Below are 6,893 nucleotides of genomic sequence, written 5' to 3'. Positions count from 1 at the left end.
CTGGGCGCCGTCTCCGGTCTCGGGGCCTGCGGTCGGGGCACCGCGGTGCCGCGTTTGAGCCGGTCAGCTCCCTGCGGAAATTACAGGGGCGCTCGGCGCTGCGGTCGCGCCCCCCAGGGCAGCGCCCGCTGGTTGGAGGCGTTTAAATTGAAAGCAGCTTTGGGGAGAGGGGGCGGACGCGGGCAGCCGAGTAAGGGGAGGGGGCGGCCCGGCACAGCGACCCCATTGTCTGCGCCCGCCGAGGGGTGGAACCTTGTGGTGAGCTCGGCGCGGCGCCCCCTCCCCGAGCTCCGGCCCAGCGGCGCTCTCAGTCGGTTCCCACGCTGCGCGGCGCTGGCCGCGACCCCTCGTCGCTTCTCCACCTGGGTCTGCCTCTTGGCTAGCTGGCTGCAAGCCTGGCAGCGCGCACGCGCACACTTCCTCCAGGTGGCCCTCCCAGACTAAGCCTGATAGCAAGTCGGGCGTCACTGAGTCATGGAAGGTCAGGAAAACCCGGGTTGACTCTGCTGCTAGACTTGGTCACCTTGAGCAAATCTCCTTCCCTCTCTGGGCCCCAGTGTCCTCTATAAAAATGCCTACCTCTTTCAGTCATTTTAAAGATGATTTGAGTCACTGTATGGGAAAGTGTTCTGAAAACTGGAATGCTGCAGGTAGCTGAGCAATACATGTCGCGAATAAGCCCCTCCTTCTACTCTTCACTGTACTGGCCCTTTTATACACAGGTGTGCTGGTGCTGGAGCCATAGCGCTAGTGGTGGGTTAGAGGAGAAGAAAAGCAGCCAACAGAGTGGAGGCTAGAAATCATGGTGGACTTCCTGGAGGAAGGAAATGTGGAGTAGGGCGGGAAGGAGCAAAAGGAGGCAATTTTTGGAGACAGGAGAGAGATGTCTCCTCTTGGGAGAAGCTCAGCAAAGGCCAGAGAAGTGGCTTGGAGAGAGCGGCTGTTTGCCCAGTTGCTGGGTGGCATGTCTCCTGGGAAGGCAGATTGGTGGCAGTTCCCGGTGCAGTCCCTGGGTGACGGATGGGGCCTATGCCTGTCACCCCTGGGGAGTGGGGGGTGCTCCCTTTGGCTCCTTTCTGGTTCTTTTCCCAAAGGCTTTGAGTACCTGCAGGCTGGTCCCTGGGCTCCAGGCACCCGGTGCAAGGACCTTGGTTTTGTTGTTCCTTTTGCTTCCAGCAGCAGCAGCAGCAGGTTGTTTACCAGGCCTGGTGCCCAGGGACGGGCCATGTGCTCCATACCTGGCAGAGCCACATGTTTCTGCCCTACTTCCTGGGGGCAAAGGCTTCCTAATGGGCAGCCAGGTATGGGAGGCAAAGGCTACAGTACCAAGTCCCTGTGAAGGGAGCCTGAGACATACACACTTGGTGGCAAGAAGGAGAGCTGAGGCTGGCAGGAAGGAAGTGGCCTCTGTAAGGGTTCCCAGACGAGGGGACTGAGTAGAAGCCTGGAGAGGAGGGAAGAAGAGGGATGAGGAAGAGGAGGGAGGGAAGGCAGAGGGGCAGGGCTGGGGTTCCACTAGAGGCATGAGGGCTGTCAGAGTTCCTTCCCAGCCCTCTTGTCATCTCTTAACACCCTGCCCCCACCATCCCAGCCTCAACCCCTCCTCCAGAGCCCAAAGCTTCTCAAAGGCCTGTAACAGAGAGTGCTTGGATCTGACAGCTGGGATGAAATCTCCAAGTAGGCTTTGGAGATTCAGGGTGGGGGTAAATTAGACTGGGGTTGGGTTCAGAGGCTCTGCCTGTCCTTTGCAGCTCCTGCCCTGGCCCAGGCAGCTGATGAACCCACCCACCCAGGCTAGCTCCCTCACCCCCTGGCATGTCCTGTGCTCATGCCAGCTGGGCACAGGGCAAGGAAGCTGTGGGAAAATAATTCGAGAGCCTGGTGAGGAGTGGTGAACTGACTGGTTAGGGCTGGGCCTCCCTGGTCCAGAGAGCTGGCCGGGCTCAAGGAGCCTTCCTGATCCGTAGGCATGGGACTCACAGGACATGACTTCTCCCAGGGGACAGGGGCCCAGGTTTCCCTGGGAACTCAGGGATGGGGAACTCAGGGCACTCAGGATGGAAGAGTCCTGGGGAGACAATCCTCCTGTAGATCACATCCTTGCCTTTGGAAGATCTCAAAGCATTTAGCCTGGCCAACGTCTTCCTTGGCCTTCTCCATGGGAACCTGGTGGTGGGGTAACTCACCACTTTTGCTGGTGGTGGGGGAGAGCAAGCTGATAGCCCAGAGGCCTCGTACACATCACACTCAGAGTTAGCAACCAACTACTAACAGGATTCCATTCCCCATGCAGGCCAAGGGCTCCGCCAGCTCTCTGAAAGTGTTTCTCCTGCCACAGTTCTTCCCTGAACTCCCTGCCATCAGTCACTCCATTTCCTAGTGGAAAACCTGGCCCTGTCCCTCTCCTTCCCTCCCTCCTCTTCCTCACCCCTCTTCTTCCCTCCTCTCCAGGCTGCTCCTCAGTCTCCACCTCCTCAGAGCCCAGAAAGCCTTCTGCGCATGCCATGCACACCTCTCAGATCATGAAAGAGCCTTTCCCAAGCTTGCCTTGTGCAGGAAGCCCACCAGGTTGAGCAGGGATGGGGAAGCAGGGAGCCAGATCCACGCAAACCTTGGCCTCCAGCCCCCTGAGTGGGCCAGGCCTGAAAAAGGTAGAGACCTATGCTCTTCTCACCTACCTTGCCCAGCCTTGGGGTCTTGGAGGTCAAGGCTTTGGGCAGAAGGGAGAGGGCAGTGAGGCTGAGGCCTCTATAGGCCCCAGGCCGCAGCTGATGGGCTTCACATGGGCTGGAGGTGACTCTACTGGTTCACCTCTGCTTGGGGCCAGGGAGAAGAACTCTAGGAGTTGGGGGTGGTGAAGGTCTAGCTAGACTGGGACAGGAAGAGGCATACTCACCCACCTGGGTCATCTGTCGTCAAAATGCCCCCAAGTAGGTGCCATGAGTGGTGACCGTCATAGAAGAGTCCTTGCTCTCAGGAACTCAGGACATGTTTCCAAAAAGGAGGAGGGAGCCAGGTGAGAAAGTGAATTGACCCAGATGACCTCCGAGTCTCCCGGAGCTAAAGCTCTGCAGTCCTGTGATCCCAAGAACCTAAGCGCCTAAGATGTGGTCCTGAGATGCTGGGATTGTAGCAATCGTCATCATAATGATAGCATCAGGCACTGTCACAAAACTTCACATGCCCATCTCACCGCTCCACAGTGAGCGAACTGAGCGAACTGAGGTTCCGTTAGCTTGTCCCGAGAGCCACGGAATGAGGACCCCAAATTGGACCAGCCTGACTTCAGAATCTGCTCACTTGGCTTCTCTGCAGCCTTCTTGTCCCTAAACCCTGCTCTCCGCAGGGTCTGTGATTCAGCATACCACTAAGTCCAACACTAAGTCATGACTCAACATCTTTGGTGGGAAACAGAAGGTGGGAGGGGTAGATCCTGGCAGGGAGGCGATAGAGACAACTCTCACCCATCCTCCTCTTCTGGGTGCCGGAAAGCTTCCCGGAGGAGGAGGAGGAGGATGGGCAAGAAAGGGCAGAAGAGGAAGAGGAGAGGAAGAGAGTATTTCAAGATGGCTAGTAGGGGTGGCCATTCCAGGGCACTAGCAGGGGCACTTGGAGGAAGATGACGTTGTTTGAGGCTAGAAGATTGGAGGGACCCAGTGGGGGCAAAGTGGGAGGACAGGAGTCTGGTTTGGGTTCATTCCCTCCTCCACCAGCCCATGGGCCCAGTGTCTAAGGACTTAGAGCCCAGAGGGCAAAGAGGGCTCAGGCCATGGTCCTCTGAGAAAGCCTCCTATGCCTCACCCCTCCTCCAGCTGCTCAGCCCTCTGCTGCTCCAGGCGCAAGGCCACTTTCAGCCATTCTCAGACAAAATCCCTGGGGGAAGGCCCCAGCTGCTCTCCCCCAGGACTGATTACAAGCAAACAGCTGGAGGCAAACATCTGCTTCTCTCCCGGGGAGGACTGTCCTTGTTCCCTCAAAGGTATGGAGCCTGCGGCCATCTTCGCTCCCCATTAAGGAGACAGCTGTCTTTGCGGGCATCCAGGAGACTGGACAGAGAGAAGACAGAAAATAAACATTACCGAGTGCCAGCCTTCAGGCGAGTGGAACATCCTCATTTTGCCAAGGGGAAAACTGTGACACAGGCAGGGGAGGACCCACAGAGGGTCGATCTGGCTTCAACTCTGGCTCTGTTTTGGTTGTAAGGTGCTGGGGGGTCTGTCCCCAGTGGGTGCAGTCTGCTTCTCCCCCAACAACTCCCAACCATGCGTTTGCCCACAGACGAATTCAGAACTCCATGAAGGCAAGTGGGTTCCTCCTGGGGACAAGAGCACATAGCAAGGCTGCGGGTGCCTCTCAGCAGCCCCAGAGAGGCCCGCTCCCCACTTCTCATTGATGCTACGGCTTTTCTGCCGGCTGGATTGTAGTCACTGTTGACCTTGATTGAGGGCCTTCTAGGTATCAGGCACTGGGCTAAGGATCTTAACCGATGCCATGTTTAATCCTCGCCACAGCCCTAGGAGATGGATTCGGTAACTCTCACCATTTTACCGATGACAGAACTAAGGCTCAGAAACGTGAAATAATGTGCCCAAGATCACCTGGTTGTAAGCAGTGGAGGTGAGACTGGCATCCAAAACCTTCCCTCTCAAGCTCTGTGCCACTCCCTTTGGTGATACGATTGCCGAGTATGTGACTCTCCGTCTCCCTTAACCAGGGTCCAGCTGGATTGGAAGAGCAAACCCTCTCCGCCTGCCTCTGGCCTCTTCTTGACCCCTTAGATTGAAGAATTGGCCCAGGGTGCTACCTCTAAGAGATAGGTTGCAAAGGCAACTGGACAAAATTGGACAAGTTCTAAATACAGTTTCCTCTCTGCTCACCCTGTCACCAAGCGGGGTTCCAGCTCCCTCTAGGGTCAGAAGAAAATGACTTCTGGGGTACCCGGTGTTTGGCAAGTGGATAAGGGTGCAGGCTCACACCCTGTCACTTGCTTGCTGTGGGACCTTGAGCAAGTGACTTAACCTCTCTGTGCTCCAGTGCTGGCATCTGTAAAATGAGGAAATAAGTACCAGGCTCATGGGATAATGATAGGATTGAGCTGGAAGGAGTTCACAGAGTTTGGAGCAGTGCCTGGCATGCAGTGAGTGCTTCTGCTGTTATTATTAGCTGGAGAATCAAGAGACGACTGTTTAAAAAGAGGAGAGGCCAGGAAGTATAGGCAAGTCTATCAAAAGGACATGGTTGATTTTGGGGGGTCTAGGTTTCCTAATTTTTCAAGGCTGAGGGTCCTTGAGAGGGAAGAAAGGGGTGAATGGTTTCCAGGTGACATTCCTGCTTCCCCACCCCCATCCCCAGGAGGGTAAAATTCCTCACAGGTCTCTGTGCGCTTTCATGTGAAGCCTGCCAAGCCCTGGCCAGCATTCCTCTGTCCATCCTGTGGGTTGGGAGCTGGTGGAGAGGGTCATGAGCCCTTTTTCAGCTGTGTAAAGTGTGAGGGTAGGGCCCCAGCTGGGACCTGCTGAAAGCAGATGTCCCTCCACTCCCAGTGGAGGGACTTCAATGGAGGAAAGCCCATCTGGGTGGGTGTTCAGGGCTGCCTTACCTGCCCCCACCCTCTCGTGCCTGCAATGCATGCGGATGCCTGTGACACAGACTGGAGGACCAGGTTGGGCCATTTGCCCTGCTGACATCCCCATCCCGAGGTCCCCTGGAAACAGGGTTTTGTGTGGACACCAGTGAACATGCAGTGCTGCCCCAGGGGACACGACCCTCAGTTCTGTCCCTGCCCCTCAGTTCTGTCCCTGCCCCTGTTCTGTCCCTGCCCCTCAGTTCTGTCCCTGCCCCTGTAGCTCCCAGGCTGCTGTGGGAGGGCAGGAGCGAGGGAGAAGGCCACCCCAGCTGGTGAGAGCTGGGGAAGCAGGTGAGATTGAGGAGAAAGCTGGATGGGTGGGGAGGTAAGGGCAGGCTTCCTGGAGGAGGGTAGGAAAGATCGGGGGAGGATCAGGACTGGTGCGACAGGGTTGGGCACAGGGATGTGGAGACCTACTCTTTGAACCCTCTGCCTCTATGCATGTGTGTTCTTCTGCACCCACCCACTTATCCATCCATCTATCCATTCATTGAGCCATTTTACATTTACCTGTCTGAACAGGACTTACAGAAGCCCTCACCCATTAGCTAGAGCTGTCCCACCACAGACTGGGCTAAATGGCTAAATTGATAGGTGGTAAGCATCCCATCACTGAAGTTTTGTGAGAGCTATATAAGGGGGACCCCCACACAGCATGGGGGCTGCATTACATTTCTTCCAAGGTGTACTTCCTGCTCTGGGGTACTGGGAGGTTCTCCACCTCCAGTTCTTCCCTCCGAGGATCTGAAGTTCGTAGCTTTCTCTCCCTTGCCAGTTGCTTTACCTTCACCCTGTCTCCTTCTCTCCCATCTCCAACTTGCCCCTCCTCCCCACTAGGCCCACTTGGGCTTTTCTATTTCCCTCTTCTCCAGCCTCCCTACCTCCACTCTGGCCTCTGCTGCCACCAGGGATAGCTTTGAAGGACTTTGCTGTAAGCGTGGACTTCCCTTGCTCAAAAGCTTTCCATGGCTCCCTGTTGCCCACAGAGAAACATCCAGACTCCTCTGTCTTCCTTTCAAGGCCTTCCCTGAGTGGGCCCCAGGCACTTAGATCCACTTTTATGCATGAAAGCCGCTCCACCTTCAGTGCCCTACTCACCCCTTGCCAGCCACCTTGCTTGGAAAACTCTTAACTGCAACTTTTAGTTAAAGCTCAGAAAATATCTTCTTGATACAAGCCACGGCTGGTGCCCTCACCAAGGCAGTGACTGAGCTACTGGCTGGTTTCTTTGAGGGCAGGGGCTTTCTCCTCCTCCTCCTCCTCCTCC

Source organism: Piliocolobus tephrosceles, chromosome 16 (genome assembly GCF_002776525.5).
Source record: "Piliocolobus tephrosceles isolate RC106 chromosome 16, ASM277652v3, whole genome shotgun sequence".
In the NCBI taxonomy this organism is placed as follows: Eukaryota; Metazoa; Chordata; class Mammalia; order Primates; family Cercopithecidae; genus Piliocolobus; species Piliocolobus tephrosceles.
The sequence above is the reverse complement of the archived record's forward strand: the minus strand, read 5'-3'. Positions refer to the sequence as shown.